Source organism: Mustela lutreola, chromosome 8 (assembly GCF_030435805.1).
Source record: "Mustela lutreola isolate mMusLut2 chromosome 8, mMusLut2.pri, whole genome shotgun sequence".
Lineage (NCBI taxonomy): Eukaryota > Metazoa > Chordata > Mammalia > Carnivora > Mustelidae > Mustela > Mustela lutreola.
The window spans coordinates 92,435,382-92,450,530 of record NC_081297.1 but is presented as its reverse complement, the minus strand read 5'-3'; the positions used below and the strand labels follow the sequence as shown (position 1 = coordinate 92,450,530).

General features: G+C 37.9%; 1 protein-coding gene across 3 annotated transcripts in view; it reads right to left on the bottom strand.

Moving 5' to 3' along the window:
* EPS8 (epidermal growth factor receptor pathway substrate 8) overlaps nt 1–15,149 on the bottom strand; it is a 180,867-nt gene that overhangs the window by 107,225 nt on the left and 58,493 nt on the right. The window contains exon 2 of one of the 3 annotated variants that reach the window (XM_059185963.1): nt 13,893–13,963. The exons of 1 other annotated variant lie outside the window; for it this stretch is intronic. The gene's annotated coding sequence lies outside the window, so the exon portion shown is untranslated. Of the gene's footprint in view, nt 1–5,338; nt 5,375–13,892; nt 13,964–15,149 lie in introns of those variants that run through there. One more of the 3 variants, XM_059185965.1, reaches the window with a different exon arrangement.

Here is a 15,149-nt window from a genome sequence, read left to right as displayed (position 1 = left end):
AATTCACCCACATCTGTAAGTGTTGCAGGCAAAATCTGATGAGGGCTCACTGACTTAGTGTCCTAGCCTCAAGAAACTTTTATTTATTTTTTTTACCTTTTTTTTTTTTTTAGTGTTCCAAAATTCATTGTTTATGCACTACACCCAGTGTTCCATGCCTTAAAATACATGCCTTAAAAGTATCATCTGGGTTCCTCATTAGAAGTTCCAGCAAATATGACTTTTAAAAAGCATATATGGTGAATCATTCTTCTTGAGCACTGACATAAATAACCAGGTCAAGTTAATGAAATGAGACTTATTTTGCAAATTTGTCTTACTTAAATTATCTTTGATTGAAATGGGGGTGACTGAAGACATGAAAATTAAGTTTCAATGGAAAACTAGGGTATATCCACACGGGTATTAAATTCTAGTTCTCTTCACTATCCTTAAGGTTTTGTTATCTATCTAAAAGGTGTCAGACCCTGATTTCCTCCAGTTTCCTAGCCACAATTCTCCAAACTAATGCTTCCAATTTTTCTCCCATCCTTCTGACTTAGAATCACTAAAAATTAAAACTGCCTCTTTCCCAAAGCCCTGCAAGTTGAAGCTGGACAACCTGATATCATACTCAAAGAAATCACAGCCTTCCTGCCTGTTGCTCTATGGGCCACTCAGAAAGTTCACCAGAGCACCTGATAACATCACAGAGACATTCACACTACAAACCAGGAAAACCTGCCAGATTACTACCATCTGCCCTCATGCTATCTATAGATGCTTTGAGTCAAGTATCTATAAATATTCTTTATGACTAACTGCCCTCTGGATTCAACCATGTTTATAGTTTGTTCTAACCATTAACCATTGTGCTCGCTTCGGCAGCACATATAATAACCATTAACCATTAAACTTATTTAACTTATTTTTTTTTTTTTTTGGTCTCCATAGAAAGGGCCAGGATGGAGAAACTGGTTCAATGGGCTACAGGATAATCCACTATATCATTTTCTAGATCGCAGTTGGCAAAGTTTCAGATGGGAACAAATGACATGGTTCAGGACATACCACCCAAAATATGGCACCTCTGCTACTGAGTATTTTAAGCTAAAGGGGTTTGAGACAGGATGGTCATTTTGACCTTCCCTAGTGCTTCTCTCCTGAAACAAATCACAAAATCCTTGTGTCAAAGATACCCTCCATTCACCAGAAAGATAGGAGTATCCTTATCTCTGAAGACCAAGGGACACTGAGAAGAACCAGAAAAAACAGGTCTTGCTAAGTTTCCCTCAGTTTACTATACTTACCCCCTACGCTTTGTTCTAGCATATTCCTCCATGATTTGTCACTCTTCATCAAACATAGATAAAAATACTCAGGACTCCTTCGTTTCTTCTGTAAGAAGGCTCCTACCTCATGAAAAACTTCTTACATAAATCTATGTTCTTTTCTCTTATTAATCTCTGTCAGTTTAATTTGCAGATCCAGCCAGAGACCTAAGTTGGTTCAGGTAAACTTTTTCCGCCCCTACACTCCACAGACACTACACTTCACTCTCACCGAAGCTGCATGTATATCACTTGTAAAAATCTATCTCAATTTCACAGAGAAATTTTTTTTACACAATTCTTAGTTTAGCAGGGATCCCTCATTAAAACACTTTGCCCATAACTTAAAATTTTTCTTGCTGATTTTTCACCTTTTTCTTTTCTTCTAGATCAACAGGATTCATTCTGTTAGTTGTCAGAATAGATTTTTTTATTGTTTGTGTAAGGCATAAACATACATTTTTCCTCTAGACCAAAATAAACATACACCTTGCATTTATGTTATCAGTGTGTCAAGTTCTAACTTAGAAAACATAACATAGACCTATTCTAAAGCTATATCTTAAAAGAAAAAAAAAGTAGCAGGTTAGGTCTGTCAGTACTCTCAATAATGGCAGACATTATTCCCTAAATTAACAACCAAATTTGTGTTTCTTTTTTAAATCTGATACATATGTCAATACTTTCTATATACCTGCCTAGATTATTCTAATTATACTTATTTCCTTAAGCTTTATTTATTTGAGAGAGAGAGAATGCATGGGTTGGGGGAGAGGGCAGAACAGAGGGAGAGAGAGAATCTCAAGCAGCCTCCAGGACAAGTGAATAGGACCCTAAAGATCAAGACCTGGGCCAAAATCAAGAGTCAGACACTTAAGCAACTATACCACCCAAGCACCCCTATTCTAGTTACATTTAATCCAAAACCAAAAGTGCCTGTTGGGTAACTCCCAAGTTAAGATCATTTTACATATTAACCTAATGCCACCTTTTCCATCTTAAAGAGGGCACACCTTAATTTCTACTGCAAACACACATTTCAATTTTTAAGACAATCAATATGTTGACTGTACTAGTATTAAAGCATCACTTCATTTATATAAGGATTCTTATTGTAATTCTTTCTTTATTTCCTATTGACTTTGAGTATTACAGTATTCATTCACACAACAGAAAAGTTCTACAGCTTCTTAATAAGAAATCAAAATATAACCCAGTCAGTCCCTAAGGTTTATAAACTTTCAGAACTTGATGTCAACATCTAATCCACATCTCAGACCCCCAAGATCAACTGTGCACTTGACGTGTAAGATATATTTTAAATCCCACAAAAAGTCTCCATTAATGGACTTCAACAGTAGAGAAGACTAAGATGCAGAAAGAACAAGACAGCTTCTTTTGTTAATAAATTTTGTCAGAAGTTTTCTACATCTTTAAATACAAAAATTAATTCAAGTCAACTATAATTCTATTTTAAAATTTGGCTGCTGTGCTATAGTAAGTACATATTAAAAAGTCACTTACATGGATTTTCAGATTTTTATAGTTCTTTTAGAAAGACATATACATACACATAACTCCCACACAGATTCTGCTGGCATTGCTCCATTTTGTAAAAGGGCTTGTTTACAGACAACTCAGGATCTGCAAGTAATAGATATTGCTTTCTTGTTAAAACCTATTAATCTAATCCTCAAGGTCCCCCCCAAAATTAAAATAGGATAAGATGCATTAAAATAATGAGTCTTTAGTTCCGTTTGTAACATTTTGATTCACTTAACAATGAAATAAAATTCAATACTGAAACAAAAGATCACTTAGATATCCTGTTAGGGAACATGAAAAATACTTTGTTCATTTCAAGAACAAACAGTATTCTGCATTCAGTTAGAATACCACTAGCCCAACGATCCATGCCAATAAATTATGATAAGCCAGCAGATCTTCTACTTGCATGTTAGATCTCTATACCAATTTGTATTCATTTATGGGAACTGTCAGTAATTACAGCAGCAACATGTTTCATCTCTACCACAAGCTTTGCAAGGACTGATATCATTGCCAGAGAGTGTGTGTACGCACACATGCTATAGTTTGTTTACATAGCACTTTCACTTGCATTACTCCTTCTAATTCTTGTACTTTTGTTACCTTATCAAAAATTATTCAATGGGGTTACACTAGTGACTCTTAGTCATACGGTGCCTCAACCACTAATCGGTACTCACCTTGGACATCAGATTTGTAGAAATCTCACTGCAACAGCTCACTGACTCACCACCAAAGAACAGAGAGATGGATGATGGGAAAAAATACAAATGAGGGGGAAAATATGAATTTTAAAAATTCATAAGCTCTGTCAACAATGTCTTAAACTTTTGTTGGAAGTTCATCACACGTAGTAGTAAAGGGGAAAGGAAAACTTTTGCTTTGTCCCCGTCCAGGCTCTTTGGCCGGTCTAATAATTAAACTGACATAAAACAGATGAACAGGAGAATAACAAAATTAATTCTTACGTAAGGAAGCTCACAGAAAAAAAGAGTTTCAAAGAAGTAACCAGAAACAGGCAGCTTTTATATCTTTTAGACAAAGAAAGAATGTATTTGTGAGGAAGTGATAAGACAAAGGGGTTTAGGCTTAGGATAGGAAATTAGTAAAGAAGTAGTAACAAGGTTTGTTTATGCAGCCTTCTCAGACTTGAATTCCCTCTCTTTGGCAATAAGGATGCTTTTTACCCTCCAGGTGCAAGAAGGGTAACCCTTCTTCACATGGGGAATTTATTTCCTGCTTTCAGAGCAAGAGAAGAGAGTCAGTGTCCTTAAGGCTATTTCTTAAGTGACTTTAATTCACAATAATCAATGTGCCAAAGCAGCATATTTTGGGGCAGCCTGCCCCGAACCCTTCAATAGGCTGACTGGTTCATAAAAAATAGGGAATTTGGGGGTGCCTGGGTGGCTCAGTGGGTTAAAGCCTCTGCCTTCAGCTCAGGTCATGATCCCAGGGTCCTGGAATGGAGCCCCACATCGGGCTCTCTGCTCGCCAGGGAACCTGTTTCCTCCTCTCTCTCTCTCTCTCTGCTTACCTCTCTGCCTACTTGTGATCTCTGTCAAACAAATAAATAAAAATTTTAAAAAAATAGGGAACTTACCCTTTAGTTTGTATTAGAGATTTAGATACACATACTAAATAGAGTTTGCCCTTGAAGTTAATCTGTTTTACAGATCTACATACATATACTAAAAGCATACAAGTAACACAGGTATATGTATAGACATTGAACACAGCATAAATCTAATAAAATCATACTTACATATAAATAAAAGATCAGAAGCCTTTAATATGATAGCCAGTGAGGAGTCAGTCAGTCAGTCATAAAAACTGAATAAAAAGAAAGGTTTCAGGAAGTGAACTGCCACTTCTTTTCCAATAAGGATAGAAAGGCTTTGTGGGGAGTTGATTCTCTGAAGATAACACCACAATAAAAATTAAAGAGCCTGATAAACCTAGAAGGATTGTTTCTGTAACATGAAAGACAAGTTGAAAAGAATACAAACAGAAAACAGCAAGAAACAAGAGGGATCCTTACTGCTGGGGATGACAGAATCATGGGTTTTAGGAGGGAAGTGAGAATTTCATATTCACCTATGGGATATAAACTTCAGTCCCCGTGGTTGGCAGGAAAAAAACATCTTAAAAACAAATCACCTGGAGAAGGCAGCACTGGCTCAGTAGAATTCAAATATGTGCCAAAGTCCAGGAAAAGAACTTGAACAAAAGTTCTACAGTGATACATGCCAGGTGGATTTATGAAAAACAGTCAAGAGGGAAGTGCCAGGTTTTGTCAAAAGCCTGTTTGTCTATGGAGTGACAGCAATGAGTGAAGAGAAATGCATATGTATGTAGGTCAGTACACACACACACACAAGATGCTTTCTTGCTGAACACACATTAGTGATACAGTGGGCATTCCTCCCAACAGTGAAATGGTAGTAAGAGGCAGGTTTTGAAGTAACAATGTAAAGCTTTACCTTTCAATTTATTTAATATAAGTTGGTGATTAACCATCCTGCCACTCCTTGTCTCCTAAAAGAACAAATAAATATTTACTGAGTGCCTATTACGTAATGTGTACTACATTAGGTATAAATGAAATCACACAGTCCTCCTAGGAGCAGAAATTATTATAATTAGATCAATAATGTAGAAGTAAAAGAAAGAGAGAAAAGCTCTTCAATTCAAACTAACTAAATGGAAAATCATTTCGATTACTGAGAGTCATAGGTTAGAGAGGACGACGTATGGATATATCATAACCAGAACTAATTTAAACTTTGTTGCATCTATGACTTCTTAAATTTAAATTATTAAATCGATAAGAAAGACTGTAATTCAGTAAGCGATATTTTCCTCAGGGTTTGAAATTTACTAAGCTCTCTTAAATCATCATTCCATTCAGGAAATCTTATAATTTGTATAGTTAAATCTGAATTACACACAAGAAAATAGTTTTACTGTTTAAATCTCACAAAGCCTGTGGCACCTGTGTTCTATTTTCTGGGCTGATTTGACTTCTAAACACCTAAAGCTGGGTTTGCTATTGGGGCACTGACCCCAGGTAGGAAATCCTCATTATATCCAGTTTGGACATTTGGCAAAACATGGTGTGGGTGCCTGGGTGGCTCAGTTGGTTAAGCAACTGCCTTCGGCTCAGGTCACGGTCCCGGAGTCCCAGGATCGAGTCCCGCATCGGGCTCCCAGCTCCATGGGGAGTCTGCTTCTCCCTCTGACCTTCTGGCCTCTCATGCTCTCTCTCACTGTCTTCTCTCAAATAAATAAATAAAATCTTAAAAAAAAAAAAAAAGAAAAACATGGTGAGAGTGTGTGTGTGTGTGTACACGTATCCATCTCCAATCAACAAATCACCATTCCCAGTTCACTGTTCTGCTGTGTACTCACCCCTTCTCATTCTTGTTTTATATTGTAAACCTACGTGAAACAACTTAACGTTTCTTTTAACGTCTGTAGAAACCTACAGGTTTCTGACAACTGATTCCTTGCTTATGCAAATAGAGTAAAGAAAACTATATGCAACATATGCAATGTTGCCTCAGTAAAATTAAGAATGGATAAGCCTAGTTTCCTTCATCATGGTGTTTTTGTTGGTTTTCTTCTTTCTCCCCCACAATGCTTCAACAAATGATGAAAAGTTAACAACTGCAGTACAGGATAATAACCCCCCACAGTTCTGACTGCAATGGAAAAGTTTAAAACTGTGAAATGAATAAACTCCTGCTAGTTAGCATAAAAGGAAATGATCAACAGATTAAAAACACTGATGTAACTAATTCTACTAAACAACTAGTTTTGCATTCTAACTATGCTTTTTAGTGGTGAAAATTTAACTGTGGCCGAAAGTGTAGTAGGAAAACTCAGGTGACCCAACCTGGAAGAATTACGCCAACCACAGAGCTAATAAGCAGACTATTCATCCCCATGGTAATAACTCTTAAAAAAGACACAGAAGCCAATTCATAGATTCCATTTTCAAACCAGAGAGCTATTTGGGGGTAAACACACATATATAATTTATACAGTACCCTGTGCCAAACTCGTAACAGTCCAAGAGATGAAGCTTAAAGAAATGACAGCAGTGGCCCTTTTAATAATATTGACTGCTAATGCATAGAAAGGTAATCTGTTCTCAGGCAAAGAACCACAGTGGATGTTACAAAAACACAATAATAATCAGGGGCATTCTCCAGGGTGTGGAGTCATTAACTAAACTCAACAGGTCAAGCATTTCTCCTAACAGTACCATACCTACTTGAGGACAGCATATACCTTACATGAAAATACAAGTCTGATATTTACACTTTGTGACTTGAATACAAAAGAACCTTAAAATCGAAGACTTTATATATTTGCTATTATTATTATTTTTTAACCTGTTCCCCTGAGCTCTGCTTTCAAGCACTTTGCTTTGCAGGTGGCTCTTGTAAGGGAAATCGGGTTTGTCCACATACACAGATTCATTACAGCCCTCTACCCCCCTATTTATAGGGCCTCTTACCACAAAATGGATCCCAGGCTTAGAGATTTGAGGTGAATCTGGAGATGTGTCACCCAGATACCCCTTGCAAGGAGTAGTTTGTTCGGGTACCTCGGTGGCTCAGTCTGTTAAGCATCTGACTTTGGTTATGATGAGGGAGCAGGAGGCTGGCTGAGGACAAAGCAAAAGCTGGCGCCTTGCACCCCCTCTTCACCCTTTCCCCTCCATAAGTGTAGCATCCCTCAGGCAGCCCAGACTGCCATGAGCAATAAGCAAATAGTTAACTTGCAGAGCTCACAATCCTGCTAGACAGGAGTCTCCCTTGGCTTACAAATGTCCTAAATCTCACTAACAAAGACGATTGATAGCAGGATTGTGACACCCCACCAAAAAGTCTCCCAACTATCTTAATGTTAACGGCTGGTCTAAAGACAACATTGATCCAGCAGCAAGGGCAAGGCCTCTGGCAGGCCTGGAACATCCTGGCACCTTGTAGGCCCTCTTTAGCATATGAAACTCCACTGACACCTCCCTTCCCCTCACCTTCCCCCAACAGCAGGGCATATAACATGCCGACCCTCACAACCCGGGGCAGCAGCAGCTCTTCCTGCTCACGGGTCCTGTCCCCGTGCTTTAATAAACCACCATTTTGCACCAAAGATGTCTCAAGAATTCTTTCTTGGTCATCGGCTCCGGACCTCAGCCCACCAAACCTCACCTAGGTTCTAGAACTTCATCAGTTAGGTTGTTGTTCCTGGTCCTGGGATGGAGCCCCAAGTTGTACTGGACTCCCTGCTTGGCGGAAAGTTTCCTTCTCACTCTGCCCCTCCCTCCACTAATGCTCTCTCTCCTCTCTCACTTCTGCTCCCTCTCTATCTCTCTCCCTCGAATAAATAAAACCTTTAAAAAAAAAAAAAGAAAAGAAAAGAAAGAAAGAAAGGAATGATTTGTTGCCTGAGAGTCTGGAAGCACAGTCAACAACAGCCTTGAGCAATCAGCCTTTTGAGGGGCTGCCTCAGGGGCAGCAAGCCACCATGCTGAAGGTCACACCCTTCCCAGGGAGCCCCACAACCAAGGAGTGATCAAGGTGGGGTATAGATACTTGGACATTTCAGTCCAGGGCAGGACAACTTTTCCAGGCCATTTTTGCTCCAAAACTCAAGGTGGTTGCCAGCAGTCTGTGTCACTGATTTTTACAACGTAACCTGATTTCTCCCCCTGCCTATTCATGGCATATCTAAGATTTTAAATAAGCTTTACTGAAAATGGTCATTTCAAAGATAAGATTTCCAAAAATAGTCAAAGCACAATATATTTTGGCATCAAGTTTTGGGAGCAAAATATTTAAGCCAATAAAAATAGGCTAAAAAACACAATTAAAAAAAAATAAAGAGACAAGCCACGGACTGGAATATTTACAAATCATCTTTCTTTTAACATTTCTTTCAGGCACGTGTATGGGTGACAAATTCCCAGTGAGGTGCCGTCCTTGTTTTTTTGTGTTCTTTTTTTAAAGATTTTTTGGTATTGTCATTGTTTTATCTCAGAAAGTCTTTATGTCTCCTTCAGTTTTGAAAGATAATTTGGGGATATAGAATTCTAGGTTGGTGGTTGGAGGTGTGGTTTTCCCATAACTTTAAGTATTTCACTTTCTATTCCCCTCATGCCTACATGGTTTTTGAAGAGAAAACCAGTGTAATTCCTCTATAGGTAAGTTACTTCATGTGCTGTTAGTCACTCTTAAAAATAAAAGCACAGCCTCTCCCTCTAGCACTTGATTCCATATTGACAGTTTCACTTAACCAACATATATTCCAAACACTGGGCTCGGTACTTAGAAATGATCTGAAAAACACAGATTCGATAAGATAAATTAGAACTCAGCTGCTCGTATCTACAGGGAGCTTAGAAACTCAGAGGCTTTAAGACAGAACATTGGTCAATTAAACTATGAAGTTTTTGAGGGCAGAGGCTTTACTGTGGTCTATCATTACTCAACCTTCTTTACACATGCTTCCTGGGTTACTAAGGAGAATTATAAACTTGACAATCAGACATTGTATAAATCTCTATCAGTCTTAGTTGGTCTCCAACAGTTGGCTATCAACACTTTATCATCTTGTTGATTCCACTATAAATTCCCCATAGTAACCATACCCTCAAGTCATATTATAGCACAGCTCTACTTTTCCGTCACCTGTCCTCAGAAAATAATTACATTTCCCACGTAACTAAAATATTAGAAACCACATGAGCTCCTTATCTACATGTAAATAAGAAAATCTTTTTTTAAAGAAAACGTTTTATAGTACAGAAGACCTATTAGATGTTAAGTATTTTTTTTAAAAAATGGGTTGACAAACGACAAGCTTCCATATGACGTCTCAATATTCCAGTTACTCATTTCAGAAATGCATCTGAAGCAGAAAGTTCAATCAACAATATGCCTTATAGGACCTTAAAGGCACATCTTTACATCATCTGTTATCAATCCTCTTTGGATAGAAGAATCAAAGTGTTTGTTATCCAAGTTTTTCACTGATTTAATCAAATCCCCTAAACAGAATCTTTGTCCTCTCGTAAATATTTATTCTCTTTTCAAAATATTTTAAGGGTTAAATTCAGAATATAAAACTTTTAAGATAAGCTTTTCACCATTTTATATTTTTTCTTTTTAATTAAAGTTTTTCTTTATTTATTCGCAGTAAGCAGAGAGGCAGGCAGAAAGCGAGGGGGGAAACAGGATCCTCGCTGCACCAAGAGCCCAATGCAGGGCTTGATCCCAGGACCCTGAGATCATGACCTGAGCCGAAGGCAGAGGCTTAACCCACTGAGCCACCCAGGTGCCCCACTTTTCACCATTTTAAATATTTCACTCACTCAGGTCTTTTTCACCTCATGCAAACTTTACACTGAATATCCAAAGAGCTAGGGTATTTTCCAAATAGAAACATCTTTGTTCTTGCATAAAAAGATTTCATTGCATTCTATGTAAGCATCACTGTCTTCAATCATCCCCAAATTGACAGCAAGAAGTCACTGGGTGTGCTGTTTGTTTTCTACTGCCTACAGCCTATATGCTCACACTCTAAGATGAAAGACAGAAAGTAAAGTGTGCCACTGTGTAGGCAAAAAGAAAATGAATGATTAATCACTATATATCTCTGTTCTTTAAAATGTCATTTTGAGGGCACAGGGTGGCTCAGTAGGTTGTGTCTGCCTTCAGCTCAGTTTGTGATCCCAGAGTCCTGGGATCAAATCCCACATCAGGCTCCGTGCTCAGTGGGGACTCTGCTTCTCCCTCTCCCTCTGTGCTCTCTAGTTTTCTCTCTCTCAGATAAATAAAATCTTTAAAAAATATAAAATAAAATCTTATTTTGTATAATTTTTTCATCATATCCATAAAACAGAAATACACACTGAAAAGGTAAATGTTTTAAGTGCTTAATACTTTTTTGTATGTTGTTTCTGCAAAGATAGTTCAAATGACTGCCTAATTCTGAGAGCAATTAAATCCGAAGCTAAACTGTGCATTTCAAAAAACTCTAACACTATTCTCCAAAACAGCTCAATAGTAACCAATTAACCATCTCAGTAACTTGAATCAGATATCCTGACCTATCTCTAAGCTTGGACTTGTAATGATTCAAAGAATCCACAACTCCACACAACTTCAACAAGAGACCCGATCTGTCAACACTGCATACCATTACAAGCTAACCTATCCATAAGTCCCTTCCGGCTTTATCTCACAACCATGACAATGATAAAAAATTGAGGGAAGAGGATAAATCACCAATGACAATACTTACCCATGCACATATTTGTGTCCATATCATACTGGACACTTCTTTTTTTAATCCCTTTTAAGATTTATTTACTTATTTATTTTAGAAAGAAAGGCAGAGAGAGATCACAGAGCAGGGATGGGGAGTAGACGGAGAGGGAGAGAATTTCAGTCAGACTCCCCACTGAGCACAAAACCAGATGCAGGGCTCAATCTCACAACCCTGAGATCATGACCTGTGCCAAAATTAAGAGTCAGAGGCTTCCCTGACTGAGGCGCCAGGCGTAGCTGTCCTGGCTGCTCTCTGCATGCTATCTCTTTTAATCCTAACCATCCTATAATGTCAGTAACACGATACCCATTTTACAACCATGAAGTCTGAGGCTCAAGAGGACACTTCACAAAATTTTATTAATGCCAGATGGTGACAACTACGAACAGGCTTTCTCCTACAGGCTACACCAACCTTCTAAAAAGAAAAGCAATTGGTAAAATCCCCCTACAATTATGCTTCTTTAGACTGGTCAATTACTTCTTCTGGGAAACCAAAGAAATGACTTATAAGTGGAACTAAATAAGCCACTTATTTACTAAGTAAGAAACAAAATACAAAAGAATATGCCTTGCAACTGTATTAAGAGAACACAGAAGTAGTTGCCAGATGACTCAGCCAAACAATAAGTTAGAGGTGAAAGTAGCAGCAGGAGAATTAAAACTATTGAGCTGGCACTGGAGATTAAGAGACAGTCCCTGATCGCTGGGAAGGACCTTGAACACCGCCTCCTCAGTCACTCCACAAAGAAAGAATAAGTCCATTGTGTGAGAAAAACATCATATTTTCTTCTGGACTAAGACCCAGAGATAGCAGTGGCAACATTCGACCAAATGATCTAGCTACAGTCATGACCATCACACCAGAATCCATGACACCCTAAGACAAGAGTGCAGGAAGACAGGAAACTTATTACCATTTTCCCAATTTACCACTATCTTTCTCTCCCAAGACATAAGTAAATTACTCTCAAAACATATTTACTAGGAAGAAATACAGTAATCACATTTGCTAAATAGTATCCTGGCACCTTTGAAAAGCCTTGGGGGGGCGCCTGGGTGGCTCAGTGGGTTAAGCCACTGCCTTCGGCTCGGGTCATGATCTCAGGGTCCTGGGATCGAGTCCCGCATCGGGCTCTCTGCTCAGCAGGGAGCCTGCTTCCTCCTCTCTCTCTGCCTGCCTCTCTGCCTACTTGTGATCTCTCTCTGTCAAATAAATAAATAAATAAAATCTTTAAAAAAAAAATTTAAAAAAAAAAAAAAAGAAAAGCCTTGGGGAACAATCTGGGAGACCCAGAATACCAGGTTATGTGCCAACACTGAAGCCCAGAAAGAGGTAAGACATGACATGGGCCGGGTGAGCTGAAGAAAAACAAGACAAATAGAGGACATTAAGAAGACAAACAAAACAAACGAACAAAAACCGATGGAGTGAGAACAAACACCTATTCCGTTTTATTCAGGCCTCAAATGCTAAGGCATCCGGATGAATGGCTGAAACTCCAGGGAAGAGAAAAATCAGAATTAGATGTTTTTCCCACAGCAAGAAAGTAAAATATTGAATATAAAAGTACTAAAAAGATGTAACAGGTTGTCTTTTTTTTTTTTTTTTTTTTTTTTTTTTAAGATTTTATTTGTTTGTCAGAAAGAAAGAGAGAAAAAAAAACACAAGTAGGGGGAGCGGCAGGCAGAGGGAGAAGCAGGCTCCCGGCTGAGCAGGGAGCCCATCTGAGTGAGACTCTGTCCCAGGACCCTGGGATCATGACCAGATCCGAAGACAGACACTTAACTGAGCCACTAAGGTACCCCAGTGTAACAGGTTTTCAATAGAAAATGCATTTTTTGTAATCCATAGATTAATGATTTTTTTCAAATATATCCTCATAAGTAAGGAAATTTTTAGTTCTAAAAATGCCAATACTTTCAGAGCCCTCTAATTGGTTTGGCTTTCTTTCCTCTGCCACTTCTTCCTCCTCTTACTTCCCCTCTTCCTTTGTGCTTGCTAGTTCTCTCAGAAACAAGATGGCACAGTCTTCCTACCATTCCGGTGGCTGAGTGACAGTTACATCCAAAAATTTCATACTTACCTAGATTCTCTGCACATAACTGTTAATTCCCATTTAACTCACTGACAGTTTACAGTACTAATATCTCCACCTTACATTTTTCTTAATAAGACACTTACATATCCATGATCTCAATTTATTCTCACAACATGTAATCTGGAAGATAAGCAGAGTCCATAGGCCCATCATTCCCATTTTAAAAATAGGCAAAACAGGGAGCCTGGGTGGCTCAGTGGGTTAAAGCCTCTGCCTTCAGCTCGGGTCATGATCTCAGGGTCTTGGGATCAAGTCCTGCATCGGGCTCTCTGCTCAGTGGGGAGCCTGCTTCCCTCTCTCTCTCTGCCTGCCTCTCTGCCTACTTGTGATCTCTCTCTCTGTCAAATAAATAAATAAAATCTTTAAAAAAAAAAAAAAAAAAAAAGGCAAACTGACACAGAGAAGTCAGGTAACCAGGACTGGGCATGAAGGTGGGGAGAGCTCCAGATTCAGCCTGGAGCTCTCCCAAAACTTCACACTAACGGCATGTCACAGATAACCATAGTATTTCTCAGAATACATGCAAATGTCAAAATTTCCTAAGAAACAGCAGATGGCTTTAAATAGCTAAATTTTTCTACAAATGGACCCACCTTAAAAATGAAAATATGCTCCAATTCTTATGCTTCTACTTCAGTCCAATGAGAGCAGTGTTAAAAATAACCTGTGAATAAAAATAACTGAATAAAAATAAAATCTCATTTTTGAGGTATGACAGCAGTACCTGCTCTTGTTTAATATGTATATTTATTCTCTTTCACTTAAATTTTTTGTTCTCTTTTTATGTAGATTAAAAATTTAATGCATGGAAAAGTTAAAGAGGAAAGAAGTCATAAAGGATCAAATATTGCAATGGGCACACTAACATGCCATCTGATGAATCCTTGCAGTACTCTGAGAAGTACTTAACTTCTAAACAAACTGAAATTCTAAGACTTATACTAGGATCTGAACATACCCATGCCTCAGAGTTACTTTATTTTGCATCTTTTTATATTTATCTAGCATTTCACAAACTATATTTGTAGAACAGGAATATTCCATTTTTTCCTATATATAATTAGACTTGTATATTCAGCTCAAGGTGTACAAACACACATAGTAACCTAGGTATTTACAATGAAGACCCACACTATGAGTGCCTGTTTTTAAATGACATTATCTGTGTAACTTATAATATTGTAATATATTATAAGTAGGCACCTATCCATTAGATAAAGAATCCATATGTGTGAAAATGTTTTTAAAGTTAAACAAGACAAAGAGTTTGTGCTTTAAATAAAAAAAGATCACTAAAAAGATTAATTAAATGAAAAAAATCAAAACAATCACTAATACCGTATAATGCTTAAGAACTAATAATTGCAGAACTTAGAATTCGTCACGTGATTCTAAGAGCAATGAAAAGGGACTCTGGAGTACAGGAGTTCGAGTTTGAATCCCAACTCTATAACAGCACAGAAATACTGAAGATCGGCAATTCATTCCTCTGTTCAGATCCTCATATAATCTAATCTCACTTGCCTAGAGGCCACATATCAGTGACAACCTCAGCAATGTCACAGAGTAAATTAAAAAGTTACACGGCTAGTTAAATAGATGCCACAAAGTCTATGTGTTAAACTTCTCCATTTTACTCAGAAAATGCCCTCAAGCTCAGTTTAGATCATTTAAAATCTCATTTTAGAAAAAGTTCAAATGAAGTTGGCAATCAAATCAATCCATAGCAGTTTAGAAGTACTGGTCAGATTCATTAAATCTGAATTTGCAGAGCTAGGGTTGCTGGAGGTACATAAAGAAAAGAGCAGAGAGAAACGGATAGATTATAATAATAAGAGAAATATGACATA